This window comes from Pseudonaja textilis, chromosome 5 (genome assembly GCF_049901715.1).
Source record: "Pseudonaja textilis isolate UNSWEBS1 chromosome 5, rPseTex1.2, whole genome shotgun sequence".
Lineage (NCBI taxonomy): Eukaryota > Metazoa > Chordata > Lepidosauria > Squamata > Elapidae > Pseudonaja > Pseudonaja textilis.
This window is the reverse complement of record NC_141994.1, coordinates 45,499,527-45,524,521: the sequence shown is the minus strand read 5'-3', so window position 1 is coordinate 45,524,521 and position 24,995 is coordinate 45,499,527. Positions and strand designations below refer to the sequence as shown.

Genomic DNA, 24,995 nt, shown 5'->3' with positions numbered 1-24,995 from the left:
GCGGCTTATCGGAGCACAGTCTTTGATCAGTTTTGCAAACAGTGGTCCGTGGAACATAAATTTGGGATTCCATACAATTCCACAGGACAGGCTATTGTGGAGCGTCATAATGGCATGCTCAAGAACATGTTAGCTAAATTAAATAAAAAAGGAGGGAAGCTCCTGGGGCTTCCGGCAATTCAAGATCATTTAAATCTAGCTTTATATACTTTAAATTTTCTAAATTTGTCTGGTAACCCCCCTGCGAGTGCGGCCAGCAGGCATTTTTCTTCCCCTTCCACAGATGCAGTGAGACCTCGGGTGTTGGTGCGATTCCTTCCGGATCCGGCATGGGTTCCTGCTGAGCTGATTACGTGGGGACGTGGTTATGCAGCAGTCGAACATCTTGGTCAAATTCGTTGGGTTCCTGGTCGGTGCGTTCGGCCTCATCATTCGCAGGCACCGGTGAAGGAGGTTTCGGAGGAGCAGGATGGCGTTCCTGTGGTTCCTGATTCATCTGTGGTTCCTGATTCTCTTGATGCCGGCAGTCCAGGCATAGCGTTGTGAAGGCTGGGAAAAGATGACTGCTTATCTGAGGTTACCAACTTGTATGCAGCAGGTTCCTCTGGGGAACCGGACTAAATTGATCTGCAAACAGCGGCATCCTTTGATTTTTCCAGCATATTGGTCCTGGCATAAAGATCAAGACATTCTTTACTCGGGACCTGATAAGGATATTATATCTTCAGCCTGTGCAACAACTTTGATCCTGTTTCATGTTTCTGTTTCAGACTATGGACAATATCGGTGTCAATTGGAGTTGCCTAAGTTACCTTATACAGACTCTCTTTCCATTCGTCTTATGCCTCTACGGACTCTAATACGGAGGCGAAGAGCTGTTATTATCACAGAAACTAGAGACCTTGGTGGGATGCGTATTCGTAATCGCCGAGAAGTTGATTCTGGCCTGACTGTGGGTGGTAATTTGTGGACTCAGATTTCTAGGGCAGCAATCCCACCTTTGGGAATAGCTATGAACTATAGAGATATTCATATTTTAAATAATTTTACTGTTGCTATGTTTAATGATACTATTAGAAGCATTAAGATGTTGAATGAAGAAGTGTCTGAAATTCGCCAAGTTACTTTACAAAATTGTTATGCTTTAGACATAATGTTGGCTGCCAAAGGAGGAGTTTGTGCTTTAATTCATTCACATTGTTGTGTTTTTATACATAATTATGAGCCTAACATTACAAGAACTGTTCATGATATGGAAGACCGCATAGCTGAACACGAAGCAGGGAAAGATGGCTTCAATAAGTCACTTTGGGCTTTGCTATGGGATTGGCTTCCTGACAGCTCATGGTTACGTTTATTGCTTCAATCAGTTGTAGTAATTGTTGCTATACTTATTATGTTATGTTGCTGTATTCAATGTATTCCTAATCTATTTCAAATGTGTACCTCAGCCTTTCAACGTATGGGACCAGGTCGCATGGGAACTGTGTACTATGCCACTAAAATACCCCCCATCTTTGAATAAATAAAAAAGGAGGGAATGTGGTAATATATTTTATTAATCATTTTCTGTAAGTCCTTTGTACAGCCATTTCGCATAGATCTAGGGATTTGCAGACACTCCTGGTGGGGGCAGGATTGCCTTTGCAATGGGTGTTTCGTCCTGTTTTGATCTGCGAGCTTAGAAGGACCAGGAATATAGGTGAAGGTTCAAGGTACACAGCAGAGACGTTCCCATGGGACTTTCCGTGCCTGTATGTTCTCATGGGACTTTCCACAGCTGCATATTCTCATCCTGTTGAGGTCATTGTTTTGATTCTGTACTTTCAATTTCTTTCTTAAATAAATACTGCTACCTGAGTTCGCTCGGGGCTGGCATTTGCTCAGACGTTTCCCTGCGTCTCATTTCAAGTGCCAGACCACCACACATATGGTTGACCAATTCTAACATATATGGTTATTGGAAAACCTGTCATGAGAGTATCAAGGATTGGACAGTGGTTTTAAGATGAAATAGGACAAGCTTTCTTTACTTTAGCATAGAATGGATGGATCCTTCAAGAATGTCACATTCTTCTGAAGATATGGCATGTCTGTCTCCTGTACAAATATCTACATGCAATGGCCTTTAAAGGTGCAGGATTCATTTCAACATGTTAACCCTAAAGCAGCAGATAGGACACTCCACCACCTGGGGCTTGCATACATCCCCTTAATGGCTCCTTGAGATATTTGGGAGAGGGGCTGGGAGAAGCTTTTTAAGAGATTGGGTTATTTTGGAAGCTCTGGAAGAAGAATATCAGACAGGTCTTCCAGGCTTCCATTAGACAATTACCACACTATCTCCTTCCCTTTTTAGTGACGGTTATTGAAAAGGAAGTAGAGCTTCAGGTGCTGAGTGACCTAGAACTAGCAGGTTAGCCTGACCTTTTAGGCAAGGTTTATGCCTGAATAAGGAATGGAAATGGCATTGGTTGTTCTAATAGATGTCCTTAATAAGGACTTAAGTAAGGGAAAGTTTTGTTTGACCTCGCAGCAGCATTCAGTACCACTAATCATGGTATTTTTCTGGGCTGTCTATGAAGATTAAGGGCAGGCATAATCATTTTGCACTGTTTCTTCTTCACTGGTAGGATGATCCAGGATGGTGTTGGGAATGACAGATCAGTCTGATGGGCTCTCTTTTGTCAGGTGATATATATATAGCAATAGTAATAGCACTTAGACTTATATATTATTTCATAGTGCTTTACAGCACTTTCTAAGCTGTTTACAGAGTCAGCATATTGCCCCAACAACCTGGGTCCTCATTTTACCAAGCTTGGAAGAATGGAAGGCTGAGTCAGCCTTGAACCAATAAGGATCAAACTCCTGGCAGTGAGCTGAATTAGCCCTCAATACTGCATTCTAAACATTGTCCCACCAAAGCTTCTATATGATTCAATTCTATCATCCTTTTGCAACATGAAATTTCTGGGAAGGATGTTCATAGACCACCACCATCACCAAAAACACGATTTGAGTCAGTAGATGACTGGAACAAACTTTGTCTATAGTAACTCCCACTTTATGGATCAGTCAGCAATCAGAAGAGGCAAAGCAATTCCCCTGGTATCTTTTTGAAAAGGTGTAAGAAGAGGTTTTTTTTTATAGGCACTTGAGGGTTGTCACTACTACTGAGGTTAATTAGCACCTATGTTTATTAGTAGTTCTTATTGCTTTAGGATTTTATTGTTTGTTTCTGTAGTTTTTAGTTTATTGAAAATCCATAGGAGTAGATTTTTGTTTATGGAAGATGTAACATAATGTAAATATAATGTAATTTCTGGTATTACCAAATATACCTGCAAAGTCATAAAACAAATTTATCACTGAAAGATCAAAAAACTGGTTAGAGATAGGTATATAAAGTTTGGACCTAAGTATGAATATATATAATATATCACCTCTAACTGATTCTGATGTCCTAACAATCTAAGGTCAGTACAATTTACAGCAGCAATCGAAGGGATGAGAAGACAACATAATGGCCAAACAGTCTATTATGAAGCACAACTTTGGGACATGCTCCACTTGGTACTCATATTTTCACTAAAAAGGCCATTGTGATAAAAGAAGTCATCAACATGATCCCTAGGCTCCAGTGTAAAAGCTGAGGAACAGACCCATAATGACAATGAAGGTTGATACACCTAGACACTATTTTTGCTGCATTCTGAAATAATGTGTAGCTACTGTTTGGTTACCTCAGTATAGAAGGTTTTAATAATGTTGTACCTACTGTCAGGCATTAAAAGAAAAAAGATAAAGCTTTTTTCCAAACAAAATGCTTATATTTAGCAAAGTATGCCTGATAATAAAACTCAGAGATACAACAGAAGAATAAAATTTTCAGGCTGTTTCTTTTCCTCCAGGGGTGGGATTCTACCATTCGCACCTATTCGCTAGAACCAGTTGTTAATATTCTAAGCAGTTTGGAGAACCAGTTGTTGGAAGAAATTATTGGCCTAATCCTGTAAGGAAGGCAGGAAGGAAACATTCTGGTGTTGCTTACAGAAACTGCCTCTCCGTTAACCCTTATTACATTCTTGGCAGGACTGGACTTCCTGTCTCAGTAACATCTCTGGAGTTTTTTCCCCCTCCTTTGCTGGTACTTTGCTTGTGTGGAGTGACCATTCAAAGTTACAAAGACACTGAAAAAAGTTACTTATGACCCTTTTTCACGCTTACGACTGTTGCAGCATCCCCACAGTCATGAGAGGCCAGGCGAGGAGATGCGTGCCTCAATGTGAAAGATATTGAATTGGCCACGCCTAGCCAATAACATGACCACCAAGCCACATCCACTCAGTCACATGATCACCAAGCCATGCCCACCAACTAAGCCACGCCCACAGAACCGGTTGCTAAAAAATTTGAATCCCACCCGTTTTCCTCTTTATATTTTCAATCCTACTAATTTACAAATATAAATCCTGAACATACAAAATTGGGAGAAGAACACTAAGGCGGAAAATTAAATTTGTATTCCTGTACCTTTGAACACCTAGAAATTGGTTTGGGCAGCACTTCAAATTAAATTCTTAAAAGGTATTCTGGTATACATAGGAATGCAATGCTCTTTAAAGCAGCCATGTCTTTTACTGATATTCCATAGCTGCCTTTTGAAACTGCCATGTGAGTACAGAAAAAAAACATGGTTATTTTAAATTTGCAAAGCAGTATTTCATTTGTGCCCCTGCATGCTTCAAAACACATTTTTGGAATAAAATGTGAAGCAGGTGCACTGCCATAATTGAATTTTAGTTTCTTTATGAATTAAATGTTCAGAGTACTTCACTTCTAATCCAGGAAATCAGGTGAATTTTTTAGGTATCCATTCTTCCAATAAAAAGCTATCCTCTTCAACAACCTGTATATATGACAAGGAGTAAAGTTATGTTCATACTCCCAAGCTTTTATTATTATTATTTAGTTATCCTTGTTTTTCCATTTTTAAAAATTTATGTGTATGGTGATCCTGTTTTATTGTTGTTCTAGTTATCTAAACTGATGAAGAGCTAAAGAATAATTTAAGTTTTTTTTTTTAAATATAGTTGTATAATTCACTTTCTTCAGAAATTAAAACAATTGGTTAGCCAAAAACTATTGCAACCTGGTAAACCATGCATGCATAATATCCGAGATCCAATGTAGTTTTAAATCATATTTCCATCTTCTTTAACACAAACCAACAGATTCAGATAATAGTTATAGGAGAGCAAGGAATAAGATCAAAGATATATTCTAAGAGTAGACAAAATTGTTGATTCATAAAAGCAGTCACTGAAGTTTAAGACAATAGTCTTACATCTGCTGAAATATGCATTCACTTCTATGCCTAGATTTGATTTTGGGTCATTATTATGTTACTTAAACTAAAAATGAGGAAAAACCACAAACAATTAAGTTCTTCTTCCACAGCAGTTTCCTCTTTTCTATAGTACAGAGATTTCATACTGTGCTGTTAGCTTAAATGGAACAGAACTAGAGGGAGAAAGTTGCCATCTTGAAAGTCACTATGACATCCATCCTCACCTAGTTTCTGAAAATGTAAAAACAGTGGAAGCTGCTGGAAATATTCTGATCCACTGTTGTCAGGAAAATAAGTATGATGTTTAGCACTATAAACAGATCACTCAAAATTGACGGACCCATACTGCATATTTTCAGAGATGGAGTCTCCCTCTTTCTCCAGTTACTAAGCTGACAATTTGCCTGCCTGTAATTCTCTCTCCTATATAATTTGCTTTAAAATAAGAATATTTCTCTTTCTTTCCTCTGCCCATGGGTATCTGAAATTACAATGAACAAAAAGGGAAGAGAGATAGAAGGAATGGCAGTATCTAACGTTTACAGAATGTTTGTGATTAAGGAAGTGAAGTAGAAATGTAAAAGACAACAATAATATATCTAGAATAATATTGATGATGATGATGATGACGACGATAATAGGCAAATAAGGCACAGCAAAAATGCTTGTTATTGACAACAGTCCAGAAGTTAGGGAGACGGTTTATTCCATGGCAGAACAGCAATAAATGGAGCTAACAACTATAAAAAAGCAAAGCAGATTTTTTTCTTTCAGTCTTTCTAGTTTCTAGATTTCACATCCTCAATTGTTATATTATCTTATTAAGTTTTATCTTATTAATCACATGCAATTCATATATGTTTATTCAGAAATATTTCCACTAAGTTAAATGTATAGACTGCAATAGTCATACTTACTTGAAATAAGGCTCATATGATTCAATGTGTTTTACTTCTAAATACAGCAGCACAGGAATGCATTGAAAAACTAGAAATGAAAAAAAGGTATTCAGTTAAACTTATAGGGTTTTAAGGGTTGGTCCCCAGGAAAGTTTAACCTCCAGGCCCTTGCAAAAGAACTTACTTTTTTGAAATATAAAATGAATGTGAAAGTTTGAATATAAGGGCAGTGGCTATTTGCAATCCTCAAACAATAACTTTTCCTTTCCAATCCAGAATTACCAACATCATGGCACAATTCTTCCTGATAATCTGATAATGACTAAAATCCAATAATATAGTCCATTGAGCATTGCTTTTGCCATCAGGTTGCAACTATGCATTACTTTTGAGTTCCATACATCCCAGCAGAATTTATTTTTTTAAAAAGCACCTAAATCACACATACCTAAATACAGTATAATTTTGAAAACTCATATAAAGAATTCCCCAATGAGTCTTCAACATTTTATACCAGTGTGCAGAATAACTAAATTCTAACAGCATTAACCCAGGATGTAAACTGTTCAGAGCTGTTTTTTCTTTCCTTTAAAAAATATATATTTCTTGTTTCACTAGCTTTGTTATTAAGATCATTTACCATACAGATGCAAGGGATGTATTGTATAGTATACAATGTATACTATTGCTATGTGCATAGGCATCCATACTGGATGTATAGTACATGTCAACCTCAATACTATGCCATCATGACAACAGCTCTTCCGTGTTATGACATCACATCATACAAAGGGTGGAGCTTTGTCACAACAAGAGAACATTACTTTCATTTTCATAAAAGGATTGGACAATATAATTTTCCTTTTTTTCTTCTCCATTTTTTGCTTTTTGTGGGATAATTCAATTTTTTTCTTCAAATTCTGTACACTTATCCAACGGCTGCTTAATATAACAAAACATATTCTTTAACTTGTGACATGGGAAGATTTCAGAAAATGCTTTCTGGAAACAATGTTAGTAGTTACAATAAAAATATATAAAAATCTCAGAACCACCTACGCAGGTATTAATATTTACCCACCTTATAAGCCTCTTGCATAGATTTATAAATATATTTGAAGCACCTTAAGCAAACAGGATACACTTTGTATAAACACTGTTTATACATATGAATACGGTTACTGTAATTCATAAACATTACATGTGTCTTAGTAAGTAATGTAAATGTGTTGTTTAAAGGCCATAATGATTACAAGTATACAGCAAGAACTATTCCTACAACATCACAATATCAATGTCTGATCAAGCCATCATCATCAGTAACCGCAGCAGCATATAATAATAATTATTATTAGAGATTAATTATTATTATTAGAGATAGGAAGGTTTTAGGTCATTTTAGAAATATAGGATACTTATAAAAGCGACAATGTTAGTGATATGAAAGTCCTATGAAATAAATGAACTATCTTATCTCTCTTGCAAGAAAACAACAAAGGTCTTGTTTCCCCTCATAAATTCTAGCAGAATTTCAGAACCACTCTTCCATTCTAAACATAAATCTCTGACTATGTCTAAGAGGAAAAGAAGGCAAATACTAGATCTTATTTAACCATCATTTTGACTCCAATTACATATAGAGAAACTGGAATGAAAAAGAACAGGAATGGGAGGAATGTCTGATCAGTTGTCTGGACAGGAATCACTTAGGCCTCATTTCACAGAGAAAAGGTGGATGTTTAAAACAAGAGTTTCAATTTTCCTGGCTGTCTAGATACTCATTTCAGCCAAGGAAGCAACAGCACCTGTTTAAAGTGCCTAGTTACATATAGTGCCAGGCAGTTGTGAAAGAAATATTCTGAATTTGGCCCAGATTCTCTAGTCTCTCTGTAATGTACAATTCAGCCTATTTATGGACTGTATTTAGCCTTGAACCAGACTGAAGCAGACAATACAAAGCCCCAGTGTATCAAGCTTTTGTTTATATCTTAAACAGTTCTGTATAAAATGCATTTACATTAAAACAATTCATCCCACTGGGGGCTGACTATAAGCCTGTATGGACTAAAAAAAGGGCAAGAAACAACAAACTTCCCTCTCATTGATCCCCTGAAATCAGAGTTCAGACAGGCAGTGAGTGTCATACCTGTATTTATGGATAAAGAACTCCAAGATCGAGAGCTGTCATATCTGCATCCTTCCACTGCATGTAGAAAGAGGGGAGGAGGAAAAGGGAGGGGAGGAGCAACTAGCTTTAACTGGATCGTACCGGTAGCAGCTCCATCACAATTCAATCTGTCAAGGGCTGTACAAGAAATATGTTTCTTCAAGATTTAGACAAAAAGGCGGGGAGGGAGCATTCTCTCTCAAAAATGCAATCATTTCCATACTAAGCTGTCTTGGGCTAAAGCAAACTTGCATGCGTACAAAATCAGGCACTTACATGCATAAAAAAGGGGGGGTTAAGGAAGACAAAGATTTAGTATGGAGTTCAGATGGGCTGGAAGTAAAATTATTGGGATCACAGAAAACAAGCAAAGGAAAAACGATATGAGAAGAATTATTCCTTTCTGGTTACCCTGAAAACCCATATAATGAAGGGGCTGCGAGGATAATTGCTCTCACTTGTTTGGCATGGCAGGGCATCATGCTGCCACGGGGCCAATTTCCTCTCTTCTTCTCCCAATTAGCATGCCAAGTAGTCCAAACAGCTCATTGGGTACTGATTGGAGAAGCAGACTAACAGCCAAATACCTCTTCATCCAATGAGAAGGCAGCATGTGTTTTGCCAGAAAGCTTCAGCTTCCTTCATTTTGTGTCCTTCTCTGCTATCATTCTCTCTCTTCTCCTCAGGAGACACTAAAGGAGGTGATAAAAACAGTGAACTCATCCTTCCCTTCCCAGCTGGTCTCATTCACAGCTCACAGTAGTCCTGGCTTCCTCAAGGGACCCACTAATGAAGACAGCCGATGGCGGACATTAATCTCTCCCCCCACCCCACCCCTGTCGATTTATACTGCCATAGAGAATTCTGGCTCCCAGCCAGAGGAGCTCAGCACATTCTTCTTGTTCTTAGACAGTAAGAGAGACTGGCGCACTCTCATACACACCCATTCCTTTCAAATACACATTGAGACCGTCAATTTAGGAAGACGGCAGCTTGAAGGAAACATTAGAAAGCCAAAGAGGTGTTGAATAACACCTTTGCATTCCTAAACAATCCCTTTATTCCAAAGCACTTTGCAGGCACAGCTTTCCAGCTACAGTTCTCTTTTCCAGCTATCTATATTATAGCTACAAGGCAGGGAAGATTATAAACCATCAAATGGAATTTTAGACAGTCAGAAATGATCCCAACTAAAACCTCACCAGTAAAAAGGATTTTAAAATACATTTGTTCTCAGACTCAACTCAAGATCCCTCATTCTGATTAGTTACCTGTTTTTCAAATTCAAATATGTTTTATACAAGTTAACCGCACCAAACTTGATTGCAGGAAATATGACTTCAGCAACAGAGTGGTCAGTGTCTGGAATACTCTACCTGACTCTGTAGTTTCTTCCCCAAACCCCAAAAACTTTAACCTTAGACTGTCTACTATTGACCTCACCCCTTTCCTAAGAGGTCTGTAGGGGGCGTGCATAAGCGCACCAACATGCCTACCATCCTGTCCTATTGTTTCTTATTTTTCTTAAATGTACCCATTTCATGTATTCATAACTATGTATATACTTATACCTATTATCTTGTAAGCAATTGACAAATCAAAATAAATAAATAAAAACAGCAAAAGACTGGGTTTTTTCTACATTTCCAATTCACAAACTAGAGATAATTAGTATTTGTTGAGGAAAAAAAACTAGATTGCATACATATTACAGAATGAACCCTTTTGCTCTAGAGCAGGGGTCTCAAACTCGCAGCCCGCAGGCCAATTGCGGCCCGCAGGATGATATCCTGTGGCCCCCACCATGATATGAAAGTATAGTATTAGTGCGGCCCGCAGGGGGAATGGACCTCTGAAGGAAGTCCCGCCCGCCGTTCCTCATCATGGCTTTTTCTCCACCCTGAACTTTAACAAGTCCAAGTACAGGTCCAGACTTACTGATGATCATCTTCAAGCCATACTGAGGGTCTCAAGTGCCTCCTCTCTCAAGCCAAATGTGGCTCACATATGTGAGAGAAAGCGTTGTCAAGTCTCTGGCAGCAAGGAGTAAGCTGGAGAAGCCATGTTCTGAGGAACTGTTCATGACCTTCATTCAATGTTCCATTCATGTGTTCAGGACAGTTCATGTATTGGAGAAATCTTTAACTGTTGATGACATTTGAGGATATTTTTTTAACAACATTTTTTGTGGAATCCCTTATGCGGCCCAGCCTCACCCAGACTCTGGCTCCAGCGGCCCCCAGGTAAATTGAGCTTGAGACCCCTGCTCTAGAGCAATCAATTTTTCAACCTTTTTAGGGTAGATATTATTCAGGAGAGCTTCAAAGCAGTCACAAAACAAAATTTCCAAGACAGAAGGCACTAGTGCTTTCAGCACACTGAAAAAGTATTCTAATGCTACAGTCCTTCTCATTGTTTAATTTGTATGCTAACAATGCTTCCTTAAGCAAAAACTAAGAAGATATATAATTCTAAATAAATTTACTCTGAATTTTAGCTTTACCAAATTCAATAAGAAAGCACCAAAATGGACTTCCGGTTTAAGCTTCTTCGGCGACAGACCGAAACCTCGTTTCTGTGAGGCTTCGATCCGTGCTTGCTGCTGGAGCACCCCGAGCTGGCTGGTTTTGGGGCTAAGCCACCCCCTAGAAGTGGTGAAGAGGGGGGAGACTGCCTGCAGGGTTGAGGAGAGCCGCATATCTCCTCCCCAGCTGGCCATTACTCCCTTTCCCGAAGGCGGTTGTAGCGGTAGTCAGAAATGGCCACCACAAAGAAGAACTCAACCAGAAAAGAATGTGTAGGAGGAAGATAAGAAGAGAAAGTTTTGGTTGACCGGGTCAAACAGCAAAAGCAACAAATAAGGTACCCTGGAATTTAAACTATTAAAAAAAACAACAATAACATTGTTCCCTAAGAAGATATTTAAGCTGCGAAGGAGAGAGAAAAGGGAAAAGATTTGTTTTTTTTTTTCTTCTCCTTTTCCTATACTGACAGCTAAGAGACTTAAGCAAGAAATTGGAAAAAAATCCACTTTGACTTTAATAGGCATTTAATGCTGAAAATAAAAAGTCAAAGGGATAATAAAGATTTCTGGATAATCAAAAGCTTTTGAAAACAGGAAAGGAGAGAAAAAGAATAAAAGGGCAGAATCTGGAAGGGAGGAGACTGCCTGGAATTAAAAAGAACTTACAGCAAAATCTCAACAAGACTTCCAAAAGATACGTTTTAACTGAAATATCACAACAAAAACCCCAGGAAGAGAAAGTGGAAAAAGAAATAGGAAGAAATAATTTGGGACTATTTGGATTACTTAATGATTTCTGGATTTTTGGTTATTGTATTTGAATGACTAAAATAAATCGGGTGGTTGTTTAAAAGAGTTTAAAATGGCACCACTTTTAGAAGAACTGAAAATGGAACTTAAAAAGTACAAAGAAGATGCACAAGAAGGGAGAGGTTCTTTTGGCTTCGTATTTCAGTTTTTAGAAATGGAGATTTGGAATTATGAGAAACAACAAGAAATGCCTGCAGAACAAGAAGATTGCGACAAAATAGAAGCCATCTTTAATGAACAAGTAATCTTAGGTGGGGGAAAAAAGGAAAGGGGGGAAAGAGAATGGAAAATTTAAGATTGGGAAAAACAACTCCCCCCCCCCCAAATAGAGTGAAAAATAAGTATAAAATCAGAAAGCAACAGAAGAGGGAAATGCAGAAGAGAGAATTAGAAGTAGAGAGACAAGGGGGTAAAAAGGGGAGGGAGAAGAAGAGAGGGAAGAAAGAAAGGAAAAGAAGTTATAAAGGACAGAAACAAAATATAGAGAAACAGGACCTATTGAGACATAATGGGTGAAAATTTAATGGAAAAGGGGATTCTGCAAAGGTACATAAGATAGTATTGTTATATTAGAAGCAGAAATAATTTTAGAAAATATGCAACAATGTATGATTAAAATGTTTGATAAAATAGCTATCGTAATTCAGTGGAATTCTTGTCAATAAATAAATGTAACAAAATGAATATTTAATGATTTACAAAACATATGTGAAGAGAAATAAGGGAAAATTAATTATGCAGATTATATGTGTCTTTAAGGAAGTATGATATTTAATTGAAAAGAAGTGTTAAAGATGTTAAGATTTTAATGATTATTAATGATAGAACTGAATTGGAATGGAATGAGGGTTTATAATTACATATATTTACAATCTTACTTTCTAAAAAAAAAAAGAATATAGTGTGTGTGTTATAAGAATGTACCAAGCAGAATTCGATTGGAAGTTAGGTATTATGTGTTATATTAAAGGTCATAAACTTAAGGTATATATTGAAGTTTAAATGAGAGTTGAATGGATGTAATTAAAAGATATAAAGGTGTCATTCTCCAGTTAGTAACTACAGGAAAAAATTTGTTTAATGAGAAAAGATAATATGAAATTGAAACAGAACAGACAAAAGTATAAATATAATGATTTGAATTGAGATCCGATTATCAAAATAAAATTGAGAAAATTAAAAGAGAGGAAAAACTATATAGAAAATGTAGAATAGTATAAGATATGGAACAGAATACAAAAAGGAGCATGACATTGAGTTTTGTGTCTGTATAAAGAAGTTCAACCCAGGACCATGCTATTTTCAAAAAAGATGTTTTACTTGTATTTTGTATGTGTGAAAACCCAAATAAAACTTTATTTAAAAAAAAAGAAAGAAAGCACCCAAACAAAGGCTTTTTAAAAGGTATACATTTAAAATATTAACAGTGCATGCATGTCCCTTTGAGCCAATCTTGGGCAAGTCTCTGCAGTTTTTTTTTCTAAAAATAAACTAATTAAATTATCAGAATATAAAATACACATGAAAATAAAGATGGAATGGGGAAGTTTTCTTGGCAAGTTTTTTCAGAGATGGTTTGCCACTGTCACTTTCCTGAAAGAGTGACTGGCTAAAAGTCACTCAGCTGGTTTCATACAAATCAGGATTAGAAGTCATGATCTCCATTTTCTAGCCTGATGCCTTAATCATTACACCAGGGATCTGCAACCTTAAACATTCAAAGAGCCATTTGGAACAGTTTCCCACAGAAAAACAAACAAACAAACACCGGGAGCCACAAAACCTGGGTGGGCATGGCCAACTTGTTATATATTGTGGATAATTGTCAGTTGAAGGTTTCATTCTGGTCCTCTGTTGGAGCAGGAAAATACTCTCTCCTGATTGGCTGTTGGTGATTAGTTCCCTATAAAAAGAGCTATGTCAGCTATGGGAGTTTTTAAGTTGCCTCACAGGCAGTATTGAATAAAAAGCTGTTAGAAATCATTCTGGCCTCACCTCCATTCTTTGCCCAGAACTTAACACTGGTGATGAGGGTGGGATGAATGGAACTGAGGCTGTAAAGAGCTGACTCACTCAGAACTGAATCACCAGAGCTGATCCACAGTTGCTGCCATTTCATTGACTATAGATGCTTAAACCCAGATTGCCTGGGGCTCATACCGGCACTTTGGCTGAGCCCGGCCGCTCACTTGAGGAGGGGCTCCCCGCGCGTGTGCACGCTCCCAGCCCCGCCACAGCAGGCCAGAGGGTGTGATGACATGGGATTGGCACAAAGGCAACACAGTCAAATAAGCAAGAGTCCCTTTATTATCTCCAACTTTGCCCTCAATGTTCAGGTTACCTTTGGCTGGAGAAAAACTCTCCCAGGGACAGTCTTTAAGTGGAGGAAATTCAGTCTGAAAATGAAGTACATACAAACTGTAACTAAAAATCCAAATAAATCATGCTGCAGTAATTAACTTGACAGAGCAGGAGAAGGAATTGCAGACTTGAAAGTCCAGCAAAACACACACAGTTGTGAAGAGATCAGGAACACAGATAAGCCTCAATGAAGCCAGATAATTCATGATTTGCTCCCAACAACTTGCTGTGCACAGCTTCCCTTTTTAAACACTGTGTCCCCAGCAGCAGATAATAAAGGGAATCAGGGCCCTTTCCTGCCCTGTAACCCACGCAACTCACATTGTTCCCTTCTCCGTTCCTCCCTGCATGCTCTAGGATGAAATGGGGGGCTGGGTCTTTCTCCGAACCCACTCTCCCTTGCTCTATCTCTCCCCTGCTCTGCCCAGCTGGACTTTGCCCTTCTCCAGTTTCTTCCACAGCCAACAGAGCCACACTCCCACTCCCTGTCAGCTGCTCGGCCTCCCACTCTGAATCAGATTCCAACAGGGACATTACAGGGGGTCGCGAGAGGAGAAGGAGGGGGAAGGAGGAGGAGGGAAACCTCCGCCTTGGCTCCTGCTTGTTCCTCAGCCAGCCGGATTTCCAAAAAGAAGAAACAAAAGGAGAACTTGCCAGCTTGACCCAGCCTTGGCTTTCCGAGAGAGAGAGAAGAGACAAAGAGAGAGAGAGAGAAAGAGAAATACAGAGATACACACACAGAGACATAAAGAGAGACAGGGTGGAGACCAACTGACAGGTGAGCGTCTTTGGCGAGGGCACTCCAGCTTTCTTCATGCCTGACCCCCGGGGTGGGCGTGCGAGGCTCAGCAGGGCCAGCCCTCTTTTCCCGCTGCCCTGAGCTTCTTAAAGCCATGGCTGGGAGCTGTGGGCCCATCCCCCTTTCTGTCATCCCACCCTCCCGGATCCCATTCCCATTCCACCAGCCCACATGTTAGTGAGGCTGGCGTTGGTTGCGGTCAGATCAGGACAGTGTTTCCAGGCAGAGAGCTGGTTGCACATCTCCCCAAGCGACCAAGGCATGCCCAGCATCAACAAGCTCCAGCAAGAGTGAGGCCCCAGAAAACCAGCCCCAGCTTCTTTTCCATCCGCCACCATCACCCTTACCTTCACAGGCCAGGTGAGGGAGGGGAAGGCAAGGGCAGGGGGTGGGGCCAGCCAGTGATGGGACAGGGAGCTGCAGCAGAGGGCCCAAAGAGCCACATGCAGCTCCAGAGCTATGGGTTGCCAACATCCGCACTACACCAAACTGGCTCTAATACTGAGGATTCTCCTAAAAAATTGATCTGTGTATTAGACAAATGTACTTTATAATATACATTATATAGGTATGTTAATCATAAAGAAAAAATAACATTGATCGATGAAACATCCACTCCAATTTTCCATTAATAAAAATATTATTTTCAATTCCAAATTGTAACAATTAGATTGTAAGTAGGACCAAGTCAAAATGATACATTTCACTTTCACATTTGTAGTGAAATAATGTAGTGCATGATTGGAGAACAAAAGGGGCATTGGTCCTACATGACCACTTCTTCTTGGGGAGCCGAAGGGAGAATCCAGGATGGGTTTCCTAGCTCTGCAGACCGAGTTGAAAAACTGAGGACACACCCCCTGGTAACGGTCCCCAGTTCTGAACGACGTCAAAGTGAATTCAGCTGCTCTTCATCCTCAAACAGATAGCTCAGTTGATACTGCGAAAAAAGGGACATTTCCTCCCTATTCCGACCTGACGGAATACAGGGTGGGACTGGATTCTCCCTTCAGCTCCCCGAGAAGAGGCGTTCAGGTAGGACCAACACCTCTTCTCCACTGAGCTGAAGGGAGAATCTAGGATGGGACATACCAAAGCTGGCTGATAAAATTTACATAATGTATGCATTATAATTCCAATGTTCCAATTTTTTAAGAGATATTGACTAAATCATCCCACTTTCTTGCATGAATACTACACCTCCTCTCAAATTTTTAGCGCTGCCCATTTTCTGCTTCTCTCTTGTCCATGTCAGAAAAATAAGGAAGAAAGACAATGCCTTTTTCCCCCTAGAACTGCTGCAAGCAAATCTGGTGCAAGTGTCAACTGCAACGAAGCCTAAATAATACAGGTGATCATTAAACACTACAATGAAGATATAATATTTGTATTTAACTTTGATGATAATTTATATTATGGCATCAAATGCATGTCAACCTAAAATAGTGGGTCTTAAATGAAGCAATGTGTCATCTTTAATCAAGTTTGCCTCCCCACAACTTTGTAGCCAGTTACAAGGAGGAAAAATAAATAAATAATTCACAGGGGTATACAGCAACAATTACTCACCATAGGAAATGAGTGACAAAATCTAACATGCCTTGACGTTGCTCTTGGAGAGCATTGGAATAAATGAAAAAAATGCTACTTTAAGAACAGTGTAACTTAAGGATGTTGCTGTCATGAACTAGAGCAGAAATGAAGACAAACTCATTGAGAGCTAATTTAAAAAAAGATGTTGCCAGAGCTGGTTTTTGTTGTGTTTGAATGCAAGTGAGAAGATAGGCTTTCCAATCTGGTGACCATTTATTATAGGCAGCTATACACCACAACTGCTCAAGAATCACTGGAAGATTTTCCTCCATATTTTAAACAATGCCATCACTGGGCCACTCCCTGCATGTGTAAACAAAGAATTTCTAGCACAGGGGTGTCAAACTGGCAGCCCACAGGCATCATATACAGGCCATGCCCATCCCAGCTCCAAAATGAGAAAAAAGTCACGAAATGTCATGTGAGAGCAACACTGCTAAAGAGAAGGGATGGATTATAGCCCAGATATTTATTCCTTCCATGAGCTTCACTTCTTGTCTTCAGTACAAAAAATATGTACCTGAAGATTGTCTTCTAAAAAAACTCCCTATAGTGAGGAAAAAATATGCTCCCCTTTTTTTCCTGGTTGGTTTTATTCTCAGGCCACAGAAACTGCTGTATTACTATACTATAGAGTTCATGAAAGATTTGTGTTAGATAAGATCATCAATATGGAAGAAGTTTCTGCTCTATTTCAATTCTCATAGATAAGTATACCAAAGAGTTGTGGCCTCACCCTGTTGTCTTTTTTCTAGATTATTATTTTTTCCTGTAAGAATGGTGGCAAAAAATTTCCTTGGCTTTCTCTGATTCATTGTGAACAAAATTATGTCATAAACAATGGTACTGGTAGTTTCAGTACAGTGGCCTTGTTTGCATTCAGGATAGTTTTTTTTCTGTTTCTAAAACAGTAAATGCAATTATAAAATGCAGAACTACAATTATTTTTGTTATTTTATTCATATTCCAAATAAAGAATTAATATGTACAGGTGATTTCTACAAATAAAAGTTGGTTTATCTGATGAAGATAAAAAGACAAAAAGAAATATGTTACTGTCATCTCTATGACTATTTATTTATTTTTATCCAACCTAACTCAAGATGGTGAACATACTTAATACTCCTTCCTCCTCCTCCTATTTTCCCCATAACCACAGATTAGATCAGCCAGGTAGATATTATGAGACAGATGGTCCTTCAAGTAACCAGCCCCTATGAAATGTATGCTATTTGGGGTATTATTTTCAAAATTCTGTTTATTAAATTATAATTTTTTCACTCTAAATTTGCCATAAAGTTAAACTTTATGAAAGAGAACATCATCTATCTGAAATGCAAATTGGGATTAATACATAACTAGTGTTATAATCATTTTTTCTAATTTGTCTTCATTATTTCTATTTTCTATACCCCAAATTACGTAGGTATATGTTTGAAAATTGTTGAAAACCTGTGGTTGGTGCAAAATGCATCAGCCCATATTCTGGTGGTAAGAACTGCTTGCAGTTGTACTGTAGGCACTGCATGGTTTTCTGAAGTTTTTAGTGCAATTCACTGCTGGTTTTAATTTACAAAACTCTATGTGTCTTGGCTCCCAGATGTCTTCAGGAATGTTTTTTGAGGAGAAACCAGTTGATGCTATGTGTTAATCCTAGGTAGAAATATGCATCATGCTCAATATCTATAGATGGGGGCTCAGGACAACGTTTTTCCCTGCTTTGGAAATCTTCCCCAAAGGCTTGGCTGGTCCCTACCCTAGTATCTTTCCAGAGAACTCATTTAGAGTGACTAAAATTATTATTTGCTGCCATTTAGATTAGACACGACACTATGGTCAAGATAACAATTATTATACTAATCTATGAGTATTTTGCTTGCTATTTTGATTTCACATTTGCATTTCGTGTTATATTTTTGATTGCATTTCTACTGTAAATGGCAGTGACTTAGTTTGATTTGATTATACATAAATATGATAAGCAAATTTATTACTAATAAGATTTTAGTCTGCTTTATATAACAGAAATATTTTCCAGACTCCCAGGGATTGAAGGTTATATTACCAAAGGGATCAGACTGGACTTTTGAACTCCTTTTTTATTTGTGTTAATTTTTTGTATAAGTTTTTTTTGTGTGTGTGTGTAAGTTAACCTCATCACAGGCATAACAAACTACTGTACGTGTTAGGTTTGATTTCTTTCAGAATAGCAGAAACCATGCAGTTTAACTGAGTCTAGATGGTGCAGTCTTGGGAGGAGGTTGTCACATATAATCCATGATATATGTGATTTTGCCTGATCTATAAATTGGAGCATTTGTGCCACACAGTTCTACTTTTTGTTCAATATGATAATTTAGAAGAATAAAGTGCTTCAAGGTCCCTTGCCTTTCACAATCAACTTTCCTCAAGAGCATTTGCCAGGTGAAAGCAAACTCTTTTTTTCCTTTGGAAAACTGCAGCAATATTTTTCTTAAATATTTCACTGCATCAGGAAAAAAGTCAAAAGGATAAAATAACCCTAAGACTCTTATCATATATACTCAGATAATACTTAATTGCCATATACATTGACATTAAGCTATTTTTCTTTCCTTCTCCTACCCTAATATTCCAGCAATAAGTTTTATTTCAGAAGTGATATCTGGGTGGAGTCATATATTTTAACTAGTTCACACATGTAATTATTTGTAAATGTAACACAATGATTAAGAACAAACCATTTGACCTAAATCAAGAGAAAGAAATATTAAAAACAAACAGCAACTGTTAATTCTTCTTTATCAGGCTGAGATGACGGGATAATATCAGAATAGTCAATGCCAATATTAAGTAAAGCCTTACTGATCTCAGTGTTTTAGTTTTAAACCTATGAAATCAAAATCCTATCCCTTAAGTAGTTATCAGTCTTACTGGATGATTCGTTCTAGCTTAGTGATGCACACAGTGAAACGGAAATGTTATAAAAACCATATATATGTGTGTGTGTGTTTGTGTGTGTGTGTGTGTGTGTGTGTGTGTTTTCTTAAGTTTTTTCAGGTATTTTTATGTATGGTATTCAGCTTTGTTCGGGTATTTTCCCACGTCATTATAGTTGTGCTGTTAAAGTTGTAGCGACGTTTCGGCAGAATCTCATCTGCCATCATCAGGCTTCTGTATTGTGTTCGTCTGTGAGTCAGGCTTTCACAGCCATTTCTGTTTTAAATTTGGTGCTAGTCTACTGCTGTGTTAGAATGGTTTTTTTCTTCATCCTGATTGGTTGGGAGTCTTGCTCTGTGTTTATTGGTTTTGGAGCTTGCTGTGTTCTGCTTGATTAGTGTTTCTAATATCTTTTGTCTATTTTGTAGTGTTTTTTTGTCTTGATTGGCTGGCAACATTGTGTTTCCTGTATTGGAGGCTTTTAGTGCAGCTTGGCTTTGGGTAAATGGACAGCTATCATTTATTAGGAAACTAGGTTTCATCTGGGTGCCTGGTTGGGGTGTGTTTAGGCTGGAGGTTTCGAGGGGGGGGGTCTGTTTGTGCCCAGGTGTTTGCTTGAGTTGTGGTGTGCAGATTTTTTGTTTGTGAGTGCAGGCTTCCAGATAATGGACAGTCTGGTGGAGTCATCTCTTCTATTCATGCTTTCCGGTCCTTTTTCAATCTCTGATGGCTTCTCTGATAATTCTGTAGCTGGGGTTTTCTATAGTGGCTAGGGTTTTGGTGCCATTGAAGTCGATGCTATGATCTGTGGCTTTCATCAGTTAGACTAGTGAGGAAGTGTGTTCCAGCTTTTTGACTGCATTTTTGTGTTCATCCAGGTGGGTACTTATTCTTCTATTGGACCGTCCGATGTATGTGGCAGGGCATGATGTGCAGGGGACTTCATATATCCCTTGGTTTTCCAGGTCAATTTTATCTTTGGGTTTGGCTGCTATTTTTCTGTCTGTTTGGAAGGCAGAAATACACACACACCTCATGTTGATTTTGCTTCTTTCTGTCAATCATAAATCTCACCTACTATATAAGAGTAGAAAATTCTACTATGTCAAAAATAAACCTTTGGGAACTAGTCATAACAGGATGAGCAAGAAAAGGAAAGAAAGAAAATATAAGGAATAGTGACATGAGAAAAACCATAGAAAGCCTCTGCAGCAGTGAAGAAAAGACATATTGCCATAGCAACCGAAGACAGACTATTTTAGCAAAATTAATTTATTTGCATAAAATTGATCTGAAAGTGTGAAGGATCTTTGCTTTCCAAGGACTGGCCATATTATAGTGTAGCAGATCTGTAGACAATGCTTGTAGCACATATGTTCATCAATCTTGCTTTTTACCCTACTAGATTTTGTAGACCATTGTTGCCATGTAAATATATCTTTAATACTCTGTCCTTTAACACATTCCTAACAAAAGACCTGAAGTCTGTAAAGTGCTACACAATCCTTGCTTCCTTCCAAAAACCCTTACACTAGTCGGATGAAGTCTGCTTCAGTGGATTGGCCCCTTGCTAGTTGCTGTCAAGATCCCAGCACAACTCCAAGCCCTTGGTAGGAATCCCATCAGGATATGCTGCTCATTGTAGTTTGTGCCCCTGGCAGTTGACTTGTTTGCCTAGAATAGCTGTCAATCTCTAGGCATCACTTCAGCTTCCCCAAATGCTTGTTGTTTTCTTACCCTGACTTTTATATTCAATATGTCCCAGGGTCAAAAAAAAATGATGTAAACCTGAGGATTCACAAATATCCCATGCACCAGTTACTGCAAGCATTTTACAACCTCCTAGTTTCTGGCGAATTCCCATGCAACTGAAGTCTTGGGAGCCACATGAATGCCCCGGTCTTAATTGCCAGGATCAAGACACAACAACCCCTTGACCACCACCCACCAGGTAATGTAACCCCTTTTTTAGTGGAAGGAAGAACTTTGAAGCACAAGGGAAGAATACCAGTTCTCCCACTTTTGAGACAAAAAGTTTTGCAGCTTTGCCATGTTAATCAGAGATCGGAGCACAGAGGAATGTTCAAGACATTGCACAAAACAGTAATAAATTTATAGTGGTCTAAAATGGCAGTGAACATCAAGGGCTATGTAACATCAGAAGGCAATAGGGCTCTTACAAATGCTTCCAATACCACCCCATCCTTGGCATATAGTCTCTATGGTTTTTATTACTGACCTACTTCCAATCCATGGTTATAAATATGTAGTGGATCTATTTACCAAAATGGCTCATTTTACTCCTTTGTTTCAGTGTTTGCCCACTGCCAAAGAAACAGTGCAACTCTTTTTGTACCACATTTTTTGCTACAGAGGCATGATATCCAGACTGATATCAGACAGGGGCAGTCAATTTACTTCCACGTTCTGGAGGGCACTGTTCCAACTTTTGAACATCCAGGTCAGCTTGTCCTCAGCCATCACCTGCCACAAATAGTAAGGCTGAGAAAAACTAACCAACTGTTTTAGTAATACTTAAGATATTACTGCACTTATAGTCAAGGTAACTGGCCCTCATTGTTTCCCCAGCAGAATGTTTGTATAGTAACGTTCTCCATACATCAATTGCTATGACGCCCTTCCAAGCCACATGGCTCCAGGAAGGAGGGAACAGCACCACCCTCTATGACGTGAGTACCCGGGGGGGCACTTGGGAGGCTGATCCCTGGTGGGAGGGGCAGCCTGTGAACTTGCTGTCAGGCACAGCAACTACAAAGAGGGGCGGGCTTGGTTGAGTGGGATCCTGGATATTAGGCAAATGGTCAAAGCCCCCCTTCCTCTGCCTTCCTACCTATCTAGCAATCTATCTATCCATCCATTCATCCATCCATCCATCATCCATCCATCCATCCATCCACCCATCCATCCACCCATCCAAAAGTTCTGTCTGTCTGTCTTTCTGTCTGTCTGTCTACCTACCTATCCATCCATCAATCCATCTATCAATCTATCTACCTACCTACCTACACATACATACATACATCTACCTACTTACCTCTCTCCCTACCTATCTATCCATCCATCCATCCATTCTAAAAGGCCTGTCTGTCACTCTTCCTGCCTGCCTGCCAACCTGCCTACCTACCTACCTATCTATCCATCCATCTATTCATCCAAAAGGTCTGTCTGTCTGTCTTCCTACCTGCTTCCCTGCCTGCCTGCCTGCCTGCATACCTACCTACCTACCTATCTATACATACATACATACATACATACATACAAACAAACATACATACACTGCTCAAAAAAATAAAGGGAACACTTAAACAACACAATGTAACTCCAAGTCAATCACATTTCTGTGAAATCAAACTGTCCACTTAGGTAGCAACACTGACTGACAATCAGTTTCACATGCTGTTGTGCAAATGGAATAGACAACAGGTAGAAAGCAGAGGCAGGTAGCAAGACATCCCCAATAAAGGAGTGGTTCTGCAGGTAGTGACCACAGACCACTTCTCAGTTCCTATGCTTTCTGGCTGATGGTTTGGTCACTTTTGAATGCTGGCAGTGCTTTCACTCTGGTGGTAGCATGAGATGGAGTCTACAACCCACACAAGTGGCTCAGGTAGTACAGCTCATCCAGGATGACACATCAATGCGAGCTGTGGCAAGAAGGTTTGTTGTGTCTGTCAGTATAGTGTCCAGAGCATGGAGGCTCTACCAGGAGACAAGCTAGTACATCAGGAGACGTGGAGGAGGCCGTAGGAGGGCAACAACCCAGCGTCAGGACCGCTACCTCCGCCTTTGTGCAGGGAGGGACAGGAGGAGCACTGCCAGAGCCCTGCAAAATGACCTCCGGCGGGCTACAAATGTGCATGTGGCTTCTCAAACGGTCAGAAACAGACTCCATGAGGGTGGTATGAGGGCCTGACATCCACAGCTGGGCATTGTGTTTACAGCCCAACACCATGCAGGATGTTTGGCATTTGCCAGAGAACACCAAGATTGGCAAATTCACCACTGGCACCCTGTGCTCCTCACAGATGAAAGCAGGTTCACACTGAGCACATGTGACAGATGTGACAGGGTCTGGAGCTGTGGAGAATGTTCTGCTGCCTGCAACATCCTCCAGCATGACCAGTTTGGCAGTGGGTCAGTAATGGTATAGGGTGGCATTTCTTTAGGGGGCCACACAGCCCTCCATGCACTCGCCAGAGGTAGCCTGACTGCCATTAAGTACCAAGATGCAATCCTCAGACCCCTTGTGAGACCATATGCTGGTGCGGTTGGTCCTGGTTCCTCCTAATGCACGACAATACTAGACCTCACATGGCTGGAGGGTGTCAGCAGTTCCTGCAAGACGAAGGCATTGATGCTATGGACTGGCCCGCCCGTTCCCCAGACCTGAATCCAATTGAGCACATCTGGGACATCATGTCTCGCTCCATACAACAACGCCACGTTGCACCACAGACTGTCCAGGAGTTGGGGGATGCTTTAGTCCAGGTGTGGGAGGAGATCCCTCAGGAGACCATCCGCCACCTCATCAGGAGCATGCCCAGGCGTTGTAGGGAGGTCATACAGATACATGGAGGCCACACACACTACTGAGCCTCATTTTGACTTGTTTTAAGGACATTACATCAAAGTTGGATCAGCCTGTAGTGTTCTTTTCCACTTTAATTTTGAATGTAACTCCAAATCCAGACCTCCATGGGTTGCTAAATTTGATTTCCATTGATAATTTTTGTGTGATTTTGTTGTCAGCACATTCAACTATGTAATGAACAAAGTATTTAATAAGAATACTTCATTCATTCAGATCTTGGATGTCTAATTTTTGTGTTCCCTTTATTTTTTTGAGCAGTGTACATCAATCCATCCATCCATCCATCCATCCATCCATCCATCCATCTATCTCTATCAATCTTCCTACCTACCTACCAATAGATCTACCAATATATATGTATGTATGTATGTATGTATGTATGTATGTATGTATGTATCTATCTATCTATCTATCTATCTATCTATCTATCTATCTATCTATCTATCTATCTATCTATCCATACATCTATCCATACATCCATCCAAAAGTTCTGCCTGTCTGTCTTCCTACGTGCCTGCCTCCCTATCAATATATTTATCTAGCTACCTACCAACCTACCTACCTATCTGTCTCCCTGTCTCTGTCTCTATATATCCATCCATCCATGTTCGAGGCGCCAGCTCCATAGGCACACCAGGAAAGGTAGAGCAAAGCCAGTCTGAGAGGGAGGGAGGGAGGGGGAGAGAGAGAGAGAGAGAGAAAGAGACCTGATGCATCAGATTGAAATGAGGCCTAGTTTAGACTGAGGCCCTTTTCCACATTGAAACATCTTTGCCAGCACATTGAAACATCTTTGGCTTCTACTAAAGATTTTGTAGCTAAAATATGATCAAGACTATCAGGAAGCTCTCACATTTTGTTGAGGCTTTAAACAGGATCCATTGGACCAGGATCCATTGGACCAGACCTCCACCCTAAAAAAATACTTTTCCCCCAATGTATTACAGTGCCAATTCTG

At 39.5% G+C, this 24,995-nt stretch overlaps 1 protein-coding gene across 3 annotated transcripts in view; it reads right to left on the bottom strand.

The window, feature by feature from the left end:
* The window catches only part of TCF20 (transcription factor 20), a 166,039-nt gene that overhangs the window by 90,231 nt on the left and 50,813 nt on the right, over positions 1-24,995 (bottom strand). For 2 of the 3 annotated variants that reach the window (XM_087934708.1, XM_026697221.2), the window contains exon 1: positions 6,271-6,335. The exons of the other annotated variant lie outside the window; for it this stretch is intronic. The gene's annotated coding sequence lies outside the window, so the exon portion shown is untranslated. Of the gene's footprint in view, positions 1-6,270; positions 6,336-24,995 lie in introns of those variants that run through there. 3 annotated transcript variants of the gene reach the window in all.